This window comes from Marmota marmota, unplaced genomic scaffold (assembly GCF_001458135.2).
Source record: "Marmota marmota marmota unplaced genomic scaffold, marMar, whole genome shotgun sequence".
Lineage (NCBI taxonomy): Eukaryota > Metazoa > Chordata > Mammalia > Rodentia > Sciuridae > Marmota > Marmota marmota.
Window position 1 is genome coordinate 21,058,930 of NW_026000026.1, and position 12,881 is coordinate 21,071,810.

General features: G+C 46.6%; 1 protein-coding gene and 1 long non-coding RNA gene across 5 annotated transcripts in view; both read right to left on the reverse strand.

The window, feature by feature from the left end:
- Positions 1–12,881, reverse strand: part of Manbal (mannosidase beta like) — a 28,957-nt gene that overhangs the window by 1,423 nt on the left and 14,653 nt on the right. The window lies entirely within an intron of this gene.
- On the reverse strand, positions 1,004–12,387 carry LOC125618999. The gene is made up of 2 exons (XR_007350464.1): positions 1,921–12,387; positions 1,004–1,520 (listed from the first exon to the last, which is right to left on the reverse strand). It is a non-coding gene; the product is annotated as an uncharacterized LOC125618999 (long non-coding RNA).

A 12,881-nucleotide genomic window follows, 5' to 3' on the forward strand; every position in this document is an offset into this window, starting at 1 on the left:
CCACTGGGGCAGCTCTGTTTTATCTATTTCATACATTGTGATAAGATTTAGTTAAAACAAAGCTTCTGCTGTTGAAAAGAAAAATAAAAAAGGGTTCAAAACCACAGAGGCCAACTTGGCCTTCACTGTGCTGATAAAGGTGGGCACCAGGAAGAGACAGGTCTGCCCTAGGCCACTCAGGCTTATGACAGAGAAAATCTGGAACCGATTTAGCTTGTTTCTATCTAGTGTTCCTCTCCTCTGCTGGGTGATAATGCACAGTGTGGTGTGGCCAGAAAGGACATTAGAAAGCTAGACTAACTTGGGAACACTAACTATAGCTCACAGGCTTTGTCCGGCCCACAGGGAAACTTCACTTGGCCTACAGTGTTTATTTTAAAAAAATTCAAGCCAATTGAGAGACTTCTCATTAAGTCAGGACTCCCAGTTTCTCTCTCTCTCTTTTTTTTTTTTGTGTGTGTGTGGTTTTTTTTGGGGGGGGGGTATGGGGGTTGAACATGGGTGCTCTATCACTGAGCTTTTTAATTTTTTTAATTAAGCTCTACCAGCTCTTTTTATTTTTTAATTTTTCAGACAGAGTCTTGCTTAAATTGTCCAGGCTAGCCTTGAATTTGTCATCCTCCTGCCTCAGTCTCCCGAGTTTCTGGGATTACAGTGCAACATTAGGCCCAACTCCCAGATTCTCTTAAAAACTTGACATAGGGCTGGGGTTGTGGCTCAGTGGTGGAGCACACTGCCTTACATGTGTGAGGCACTGGGTTCAGTTCTCAGTACCACATATACATAATATGAGTAAAATAAAGGTCCATCAAAAACTAAAAGAAAAATTAACAAAACAAAACAAAACCCTTGACATAGTGGTCATCCTGGCCCTGAAGTCCCCTGTGGTGGCAATGGCTCATGAGAGGCTGCCCCTTAACTCAGGTGTACACACCCCACCACCCCACCACCCTGTTGCCTCCAGCCCATGAGAAGGAAATGTTTTAGTGTTTTGTAGTACTCCTAATCTTTATCCACTTTTTTTTTTTTTTTTTGAGACATAGTCTTGCCCAGGCCAGCCCTGAACTTGAAAGTCGCCTGCCTCAACCACCTCCTAAGTCACCATGATTATTGGTGCACGCGCCCAGACCAACTCCCATGATCCTTATTTAAAATAGAAAAATGAAAAGCAGACCAAGACTACTAGGAAGTAGCGTGCTTCTTCTCAAAGACAAAAATCTCCCTCTGTGTTTCATTTGCCAACCCCCAGCATTCAGCTTGCTTTGCTCTCTGACTTTCCCTACTCACTCAGGTCCCCTGGGGCCCAGCCCTGTCCAAAAGGAGGGGCCACAGCTGGAGGTGGTCCCTGACAAAGGTCCAGCCCAGACGCCTATCTACTCCCTTATCAGCCATGGTCCTCTCCAGCCAGACAGACAAAGACACCAGATATGAGAGCCCTCCAGGTCTAGGCACCCAAGACCTCATCTTCCCAAGGTAGCAGGAGGGCTGCCCCTCCCCTGGCCTGCTAGGCCTCCTCCCACCTGCCGCAGTCTGGCTGGGCACAATCAGGAGCCACTTGTCAAAAGAAACGAACTTTATTTTTAGAACCACACACGCCAAACAAAACAGCCTCTCAGGAAAAACCCTCAGAGCCTCAACTGCCACCACCGGCTTTCCACAAGCCTCTCTCTCCCACACAAGCTTCTCTCCCCCTCCCACAATCCTCCTGCTCTTGAGGCCGATTGGCTGGGTCACGTGGGCGGAGCCAAAAAAGCCCCCCAATGAGCAGCTCCGTGGTCTGAAAGGGCAGGGAAACAGCCCAATGAGCATCACCGCAGAGGAGCCAATCAGCTAGATGTTGCTGGGGCCGCTGTGAGCCAATCATCAGCCGGCAGCTGGAAGTTTGCTGGGGCCCCTTCGGCTGTGGCTCTCAACACCCACCAAAACTCAAAATGATGTCTGATGTCAAAGGTACCCCATGTTGATACTGTTTATGTAACTTGACCAAAAAAATAAAAAAGATTAGCCCAATAGAAAACACGAAACTAAACCTCAGGGAAGCCAGTCTGACAATTGCTGCTCTGAGCGCCCCTGCGCCCAGGGGGAAGGCTCATGGGTCTTTTTTGTTATTTTATTTTATTTTTTTAATATTTGTTTATTTATGTATCTTTAGTTTTAGTGGACACATTGTTTTGTTTTTATGTGGTGCTGAGGATCAAACCTAGTGCCTTATGCATGCTAGGCGAGCACTCTACCACTGAGCCACAACCTCAGCCCAAGGCTCGTGTTTAAGGCAACCCAAGAGAGCACAATGCACCTGGGGGCCCTGGGAGCTGGAACCATGCCCAGGGCAGTCCCTCTGCAGCCAGCGGACAGCAGTCAGTCCCTGAGCACCCCGGATGGATGAGTGCTCTACACACAGGCAACTTGCTGAGGCCCAGACCTCCAGGATGGAGCCCCAAAATCTGAGCTCAAAGCTGGGTGGCTCCTTGGGTTTCATCCAGTGGGGTTCAGTCCTGAATCCAAAGACTGACATTCAGTTGCCTCCCCCAGTGCTTCCTCATGCCATAGACCCTCTCCTTTGGTACCTCACCTCTACTGGCACCTCCCAGACCTTTCCCCTGACCCAGCTGTCTGTCAAACAACAGGGACGGGGATCTTCCATGTTTCTCCAACTCAACTGTGCTAACCTTAGCACCCTCTTCTCCAGCAGTCCACCCTCTTCCAGTAGATAGGGCAACCGAAGTCCCAGGGACCCCACCCTTGACCTGTTCCTGACTGTCCAATGGGTCACCAAGGCCTATTGATTTAACCTCTTTCTCTTGACTCTACCATTGTCTTTGGCATCCAAATCCCTACCCAGTTCTGCCCATTGCTAATCAATCTGCCTGTTGTGTCTATCCCATTCCTTGACCCGCCAAGGGAACTCTCCTAAAGCACAGATCTCCTAAAGCTCCCGCCATCTTGCATCTCCTAGCAACTCTCTATCATCCACAATCTCATGTCCCACACCTGAGACGGCATCTAAGGTCACCTTTCCAGCCTCATCTGGGCCCTTCTCCACTCCCCATTCTGATCAGGTCCCAGGGCTTTCCCTGATGATCTTGATCAAAAGAAGCACTCTTTCTTCCTTGGTCACTCAGTAAACCCCACCGGTTTGGCCCTGCCCAAGGAAAAATCTCCTCCAGCTGAAGCATCCCCTCCTCCACCCCTACCCCAGGTACCTAGGAACCTTTTTTTCTTTTTTTGGTACTGGGGGGTTGAACCCAGGGACACTCTATCACTGAACTATACCCCAAACTTTTATACTTTATGAGACAGGGTCTAAGTTGCTGAGGCTGGTCTCGAACCTCAGCCTCCAAGTAGCTGGGGTTATAGGCACTCAGGTACTTAGGAACCTTATAATGCCACTATCATTTTACCACAGTTACATGTTTTCATGCCGTTCTCTATTAGCCCCTGAGCTCTTCGGGACAGCTTTAGCTGTTGCTGAATGAGTGAATGAAATAAAACAGACAAGGTTTCCCAGGACCATGGGAACGTCAATCTTGTATATCACTCTGAAACTACAACATTTAAGACCAGACCTCACTTTTTCTATGAGCACAGAGGACACAATGCAGTCTTAAAATCCAATCTACATACCTTACAGCAAGGCAAGGCATTGCCCACCAATAAAAACAACACAACCACCACAGCATTGGCTAGTAGTTATCATTCACATTATGCTAGGCCATGTTATATGGTCTGGACACATTTTAGCTTCATAAAGTCCTAAAATGAATCTATTTTATAAATAAAGTAACAGACACGGAGAGGTCATGTGACATGTGTGAGCAGGGCCAGGACTTGAACTTAATTTCTTATGCTCATACAGTACAGCCTGGGGAATCTCAGGGTTTCCTGGGAACTTGGGGCTACGGAAACCTGGGATCTGGCTAACTATGAAATCTATTTTCTCTATTTGGCAGCCCTGGAACCACAAGGTGACTCTGGAATGACAAGAATGGCCTGGTCTAGATGCTATCTGTTGAAGGGTCACTCAGAGTTCCCTTGTTTGTGACAAGAGTTCCTACAGGAGTCAGGAGAGTGGGATCAGGCTCAGAGTCATGCTTTATTTTTCACAGCTGAAAGCAGGTCTCTGTGGGCGTGCGTACACATGACAGTCCCCGAGTCATCTGAATGCATGATCTGTCTCCTCCTCCTTCCAGCCCTCCTCCTCTCCTCTCCTCTCAGGTTCTCTCCTCATTGCTCACCCAGTCACCCAAGCAAGAAACCACACCATTATCCAAATATTTATAGGTTCTCATGCTCCCCTGTGCCCCCCTACCCAATCTGCCCCCAATTCTATTCATTCCACTTTTTTTAACATTACTCTTTTTTAATATTTATTTTTTAGTTGTAGTTGGACACAATATCTTTATTTTATTTTTATGTGGTGCTGAGGATTGAACCCAGAGCCTCACATGTGCTAGGCAAGCGCTCTACCGCTGAGCCACAATCCAACCCCTTCATTCCACTTTTCAAGGGGCTCTAGCGTATACTGGTTCCCCCAGATGGACTCTACTGCCCCAGTTAAGATCTCATGGTCTCCTGCCCACCTCTCATTCTATCAGCCACCCACAGTTCTTCCTCCCTTCTCTCAAATCTCTCCATGCTCATCAGCCTCCACATTACTTTCAGAGTCTGTTTTCCTAAAACAATTACAACAATCCAGATCATGTCTGTTTTCTGCTTTTAAAACATTGCTTGCTCCCTCTTTATATGAGATATATTAAAAAAAAAAAAAAAAAAAAAAAGTCTCAGCCTGGCCTTCAAGGTCATTCTGCTTCAGCCTCAGCCTTGACTCTAGGCACGCCCTGTTGGGCCACACATTTGGTCACTCTGGGTGCCTGGCCAACCAGTAGCTCCCAGACACTTTTGCCCTCATCCACTGCATAGGTGCTCAGCATTCATCACCGTCTATTTGCATCTAGCATATGCAGGTACTGTGCCAGGCCCCACGGGTGGTGGTACACACACTGGGTGGAAGTGCGCCAGCAAGTGCCTCATAGGTGTCAGTTCACTGAGCCTCTCGATCAACCTGATGACCAGCCACTGAGTCACATTTACATGCAAGAAACTGAGGCCCACTGAAACTGGGTAAATGGCCCAATGTGGCACAGCCACCATCCCCTGCACGCTGTGGGGAAGCAAAGATGGCTATTACACACATGACTTGGGTCCTTGGATCCCAGCCACACCGAGCCTATAGCGCCACTTCTCAGCTGGCAGGAATAACTGAATGAATGGCTGGCTTTTAATTTCTCCCAGAAAATGCTGCTGGCACAAGCCAGGCAGACAGCAGACCGTGCACCCCACGGCCTTCACCTTTAAAGGTGGGAAGCCCCGTAGCTCCCCCAAAGCCAGAGTGAAGTTTCCTTAGCAATCACACTATGGAGGGGAAGAGAAAATCCCTGCTGCCAGGTGGCTCCTGGGTCTGCAGAGGCATCTTCTGTGGACTCGTGCCCCAGCGATAAATAAGTAGCACTACAGCCGCTTACCAGGCCAGAAAATTGCTCCTATTCATCAGGTTCAAATAATCGAATCTGTGCCACAATGCATCAAATCCCTTCCAGCAGGGATGGTGCATGGAATCTTATGATTTCCACACTACAGTCCAACATGGATTTAGTCCTGCGAATCAGGACAAAACGTCATTCTACACAGACTGAAACCATTCTTTTCTTGAAAATTGTCAGGGGAAAGAAAACCACCAGCCTATACTTGGCACCATCATGACCTTATCTCACTTTTCCTCCAAGATCTCTGGTCCTCTCTTCGTGGTTCAGGATCTGAGGCTCAGCTAGACTAAGAAGGAGCCAGCACTCACTCAGAGCTGTCTGACCATCACTGAAGCTCCTGCCCAGCCCAATGTGCCTCTCTTGCCTGAGGTCCTGGGCAGGAGAAGGGCTGAGAAGGCCTTGCAAAGATAGAGCTAGCACTGGCCTTGGGAAGAAGACAGGCCCAACTGAAACGGAATGGGGGAAGGCACCCACGTGGGCTCAAATGCACAAACGAAGACACAGAGTCCAGGATGCACTTGGCAGGCGAGTGGAACTGTGATTAGAAAGAACAGCCCCGAGAGCTCATTCCAGACACAGTTCAGCAAGACTCCACAGCCCTTCCCACTAGCTGGCCTGTGGCTTTCCGTGTGTCCAGCCACCTCTCCCATGAGTTGGTACACATCTCCAGACCATGGCTGCCTCACCCTGCCCACCACACAGCAGTCCCGCAGGAACAGGTCATTAAGTAAAAAACACCTTGCCTCTCACGTCACCTGTGAACTCCTCTAAAGCTTTTAAAAAAAAGCAGAACCTCAAAGCTGGTTCTATAAGCCTATATCCTAGGGTGTTGAGAACGGGGACCTGCTCACCCAAGTTCATTATTTATTTATGACACCCGTCACTGCCAACCAGAGGCTGAGTTTAAAATCAAGACTCTCATGCAAAATTTTCCAACAGGGTTCTGGCATTCTAGGCTCCATCCCACTGCACCCAAGGAAGGGTCCATATTTTTAGGGTTCCAAATGCTGAAGGGCTTTCGGATAGTAAAGTCTCTGTGAGGACATCATATTGGAAGTCACCACTCTCACATCCATTCTGAGTTCTTCTCTACCAGATCATGTCGCTGGGCATCTCTTGTGCTTGTCTGTCCAGCATCCCCTTTCTATGGAGGCCCTGACCTTTCCCCATCCCATGGGGTTCTGGAGACTCTCAATCACTGTGGACATTGGAGTGAGCAGCTAAATGTGGCCTGGCTAAAGATGGAAGCCATTCCTTCCTACCTATGGGGCAAGGTAAGAGCATGTGGCGAAGCAGAGCCCATCCATGAGGTTTAGAAAGAGAGCATAAGAGAGAAATGGCTTCTCTCACCTGTAAATCCTGAGTGACAAGGATGCTAATGGGCTGCTGCAACTATCTTTCCTAATACACTGCAAGGACCTAAGAGGAAGCCACACTCCCAGTAAAGCCAGGAGGCGGAGACAAAACCCTGAAGCCTCCCTGAGCCCAAGCCCACTGTGCCTTGACATCCCCTTTCCGAGAGCCAATCTCATCTCTGTTTAGGGAAGCTGCTGGAGCTGAGTCTCTGCCCTTCCAACGGCAAAGGGAATCAACCATGAAGGCAGAGCACGGTGAAGGGATCCGCTTTCCAGGAGCTGGCAGCTGGCTGGGATGTGACACAACCATGTGAAGAGATTGTATCAGTCAACATTTAAACTACGAGGAGTTTATGATTAATTACTAGATGCATTAATAATTAATTAATTATTAATATCTGCTACGTGAACTGCTGAACTAAAAGGCAATAGCTTGCTTAGGGGTGACTGGATCAACATTCTGTGTAGAAACTGAGCCAACCTGGGAAGTGAGTGGGCAGGACTCTGGGAAGGGAGGGAGGCAGACTACCCACCTTTACTTCCTTCCTTTTACTTCCTTATTATCCACTCCTCAAACACCTAGAATTGGGCTCCCAGCTCCTTAAACTATTGCATGCCACTGAGAAAAAAGCTGTAGACAGTCTCCTCAGAAAACATGCCTGAGCTTTTTTTTAAAAAAATATTTTTTTAAATTGTTGATGGACTTTTATTTTCACTTATTTGTATGTGATGCTGAGAATTGAACCCAACGCCTCACGCATGCTAGGCAAGCACGGTACTGCTGAGCCACAACACCAACCCCAGATGTCTGAGATTTTTAAAGCTCACCTTTTTGCCCACTATTTCAGGAAACTCCCAGGCTCCTAGAGCTTATTGAGGGACACAACCCGCTTCAGGAGAACATCCAGAACTCCCCATTAAGAACTTTGTTCTAGGGCTGGGGATATGGCTCAAGTGGTAGCGCGTTCGCCTGGCATGCGTGCGGCCAGGGTTCAATCCTCAGTACCACATACAAACAAAGATGTTGTGTCCGCCAAGAACTAAAAAATAAATATTAAAAAAAAAAATTCTCTCTCTCTCTCTAAAAAAAAAAAGAACTTTGTTCTATTCAAACCCCACTCTAAGGAGAGCAGCCTGAACATGGCAGGGTTGTCCATCTGGACCAGCCTTCCTCCATTGTCTCTGGGCATTTGGTATGCTCTCCTTAGGTCACCCAGTGGGTTGGGGAGAGGCCACAATCTCCTGTTCCCAACCACTGCCCTGTCTCCTGAGATGCGAGAGGGATGGAGACCTCAGATTTGTCTGCTCAGGGTCCCAGCTCCTGTGGGAATGGGCCTTTTCTACTCTCCATAGGGCCACAGCTGCCCCAAGCTGGGTCAGCCACACAATTTGTTCCCTGAGAATTTGGGAACTGGGACCAGGCAGGAAGGTAGCCTCTCTATGAGATGCTGCAGCTGAAAGATGTAAACCCTGGAAGCTGTCATGGTTGTTTCATCTCACCACAGGACAGCGAGCAGAAGAAGCAGGCCCCGTGAGAGAAGTTAAAGAGGAAAGGGTTGGGGAGAGCAGGCAGAGGGCTTGCAGACAGCAGCGATGGAGTCCCAGGTCCCCACCCCCTCCCAGGTGCCCTGCTGCATCCCTGCTCTTGGGTTCTGGGACAGCACCTTCTCTTCTTAGTACGTCTATAGCGCATGGAAACTACCTCAAGTTGGTTGGGCGTGACCTAAGTTCAGGAGTTTCCTTAACCTTTCTGGGGGGTTGCAGGGGAACAGGGGATTGAACCCAGGGGACTCTACCACTGAGCTACAGTCACAGCCTCTTTTTATATTTTGAGACAAGGTCTCCCCAAGTTGCCCAGGCTGGCCTCGAACTTGTGATCCTCTTGCCTCAGTATACTGAGTATCCAGGAGATACAAGTCACTCTTAGGTTTCAAGTAAGAATGCCATGTGAATGAAATAGTCCCCGGGTCTCAAACCCCAACTTCCCACTAGCTCTCCCTTCCCACTAGCTACTCCCATCTGGGAGTAGCTTGCCATTATTTCAAACTTAACACACCTAGAACTGGCCATCTTGTACTCTCCTAAAATTGGTTTGTGCTTTAGGGAAATCATTTAAGGACTAAACCAGTGGCTGCTTATTAGAATCACTTAGGCGTCATAAGAAAACACTAATCTGAGACTCTGAAGAATATCTAGATCGGAATCTCTATGGGTGCAATCCAGGCCTTTGAAAATTCCCCAGATGGTTCTCATGTGCAGCCAGGTGCAGAACCATGGTCCAGCGCAAAGATGGGCAATCTGAAGGATCACTCCCTGGCTCCTGTTCATGGCAAATATCACTGAACAATTTCTTTCCTCCAGAGCCTTGAAGCAGCCTCAGAACCCTTTTCACCACCAGTCAAGATACAACCAATAACTAACCAGAAAGAACATAAGGATCTTGTATTTCAGAATCTGGCCTTCAAAGAAGAAAAGTTCGGATTAAGTGTGGCCCAGGTCTCAATCAGGCTCAAACAAATGTTTGTTTTCTCAGGTCTTAGTTTAATGAGGTGTCAATAAGGAAACCTAATTTGGCTTAGAATCGTAAAGACTGAGGATTGGTTCCTTTCTCATACTATGAAAAGAAGGGGGTGGGGTGGGAAACATTTGTGTGTATTTCTTTCTTCCTTCCCTGATTACCCCCAAAAGAGCTTTCAAATAATCTGCTAAGTACTGAAATACTGAAGTCATAAACTAGTTGCAAAAAAAAAAAAAAAAAAAATCGGCTTACTGGAACAACAGGAAAGACATTCTTTTGCTTTTCAAAGGCTTTCCCATCATCTGGAGCCAAAAATATTATCTTCTGACCCAAAAAGCTACTAATAAACCTTCTTTCTATAGGCCTAGCAAGAGGGATGATTTTGCCCTAAGCAAAAGGGATAGAGAGAGCTGGGGCTGTGGCTCAGTGGTACAGTGGTAGAGCGCTTGCCTAGCCGTGTGAGGTCCTGGGTTCGATCCTCAACACCACATAAAAATAAATGAGTAAGATAAAGCTATGGAAAAAAAAAGTTACCTCATTAAAAAAAAGGGGGGGGAATAAGATTGTTCTCTGGGTTCTCCCCCCACACTTCTGCCCCCTCTCCCGCCTCCTGCCATTCTCCACTTCCAGGTACCTCCCTACTGCCCTGGGACTACCAGGAATCCCTCAGAGCTGCCTTCAATTCCAGGGGTTCCCTCTCTCCTGAAAATCTCCTGGCCCCAAGTTAAAGCCTCCTCTTTTCTCCTCCACATCAAATTCCAGTTAGCTGTAGACACAACCTCCAAGCAGCACAGTGCCAGCACCTGACCTCTCCTAATCCTGTTTATACGCAAAATTCTGTGCTTCTTCTTTCCATGCACTTAGGAGTTTGGGAAGCAAGAGAAGCCTTCCTTACGGGACACAGAAGAAAAGTGGCAGGAGAATCCCTGTGTAATCAGGGCCATTTTTGTTGCCTTAGTGCAATAAAAAGTTGGATTAATTATACTTTTTTTTTTTTGCTACTAATCCATTGAAAAGCTCAAGAAAAAAAAAAAGTTAAAACACTAAGCTTTAGTTACAAAGGCAGTTCCTTTGTGTGAGCATCACTCCCCTAAACTACAAGATAAACAAAACCAAGATGTGCTGTACTATATTTATATTCTAAAAGATGAGGCCTTGTCCCCGATTAACCTCTCAATGGTGGGGGTGGGGAGATGGGGGCATATTTTTGAGCCTTTTTCAACTCTCTGCCTCAAAGAGAATAGGAAAGGGTCCCCTTTTCTGCCAGTTGGCTGGATTGACCCAGACCTCTGCCACTCACCTTGAAGGGTTCCTAGTCACACTAGTCACAGGAGGTGAGTAGCTTCCCACCTCTCAGATGGCCACACCTCTGACTACATCTCTGCCTATAAAACCAGAACAGTCAGCACCTCCCTCCCCTGGGACTCCAGAAGGCTTCATCAGCAGCCAGTGACAATAAAAATGTTTGTTATTTATAATACCCAATAGCATGCCAAGTCTGTGAGGACAGAGCCCAAGAGCACAGGGACTGTTTTTAAAGTGTGATATAGTTGAGGGTGAAAAACTCCATGGTGACCTCCTTAGAAAACCAGAGTAAGAAGCAGACAGAACCACCAGAGGTCGTGAGCCTGTCCACCCCCACCAGCGTCTTTCCCTCCCCATGGCTCTCCTTACCCCTGCTCGTTCCCTGCATGCTGAAACTCCCAGGTTCTGTCCTGGGCCCTCTTTTCTCCTGCGGAGACCTCATCCCTTCTCATGGCTTCCCTGACATCTCATCAACTCCCTGAAGCTGGTCAACACTCTATCCAGAGCTACCGCCTTCTGCTATACATGTGGAAATCCACTTGCTTAGTGGACAAAAGCACCTGGACGTGTTACAGGCACCTGTTTAAAACAGACTCAGGCCAAGCACCGTGGTGCACACCTGTAATCCCAAGTACTGAGGCAGGAGGAGGCTGAGGCAGGAGGATCTCAAGTTCAAGGCTACTCTGGGCAACTCAGAGAAACCCTGCCTCAAAGAAAAAAACAGAAAAGGCTTGGATGTGGCTGGGTGGTCAAGTGCTTGCCTGGCATGTGTGAGCAACTGGGTTCAATCCCCACTCCATCCCACGCCTGCTCCTTCACCAGGGCTCCCCACGCATCTGCAATCCTCTTCATCCTTCCCGCCGCATAAGCAGGATCTCCAGGATATAGCCATCTTTTAAATTAATGGGTCTCCAGAATATATTATATATTGTTAAATTAAAAAAGGAAGGAATAAAACTATGTTTAAGGGTAGGCTATCTTTCATAAATCAAAGAAGGGAATATGAATACACATGTATATATACAACACACACATATATATGCATTTATTTGTATTAAGAGAAAACCAATACATCAAAATAATAAAGACATATCACAGTAATAAAACTGGTTCCCTACAGGGGGAGAAGGGAATAGGGTGGAGGATAATGAGATTAAAAGAAACTTCTGTGAATAAATCTTATTATATAATTTGACTTCTGGTAATGTATATAAATGTCTTATATAATTTTAAAAGAAAATAAATAAAAAAGGAAAAAAAAAATCCCTGGAAATTAAAAACAACGAAGCAAACTAACCTTACTGTATGACATTATGGAGAATATACCTACACAGAGAAGACTTCTTCTTTTTTTCTTTTTTTTTTTGTAATTCTAGCAAATAGAGCCCAGGGTCTCACACATGGTGCTAGCTAAGCAAGCACTCTACCACTCAGCTATACCCCAGCCCCCACCATACAAAGAAAACATTACTAAACACAATATTGTATAGCACCCCCTCCCTCGGGGACATATTCTAAGGCCAAAAAGAACCACAAAGAAACTTTAAATTTCGGGCTGGGGATGTGGCTCAAGCGGTAGCACGCTCGCCTGGCATGCGTGCGGCCCGGGTTCTATCCTCAGCACCACATACAAACAAAGATGTTGTGTCCGCCAAAAACTAAAAAAAAATAAATATTGAAATTCTCTCTCTCTCTCTCTCTCCCTCTCTCTTTAAAAAAAAAAAAAGAAACTTTAAATTTCATTCTCAGTCTTTTTTTTTTTTTTTAAATATTTATTTATTTAGTTAGTTAGTTTTAGGTAGACACAGTATCTTTATGTGGTATTGAGGATTGAACCCAGTGCCCTGCACATGCCAGGAGAGTACGCTACCACTTGAGCCACATCCCCAACCATCTTACTGTTAGCAGTGAAAAAAAATTAAAACTATAATCAGTATGTTGTAAGTATGCAAAATAGAGTTAATATTAAAAAAAAAAAAACAAAAAACCTGCTTTCCTTAGAAAGTTCTCCTTGCAAGGGTGACCCTTGACTGGCATCTAGGAACATGAATTTGGATGGTTCCCACAATTCCCAGAACTGATAAGAGTGGCTCACTATGATTAAGCCATTTGAGCAAATGATATGGTTTATGTTGAACACCTGCCTTCTTTCTAGAAGTC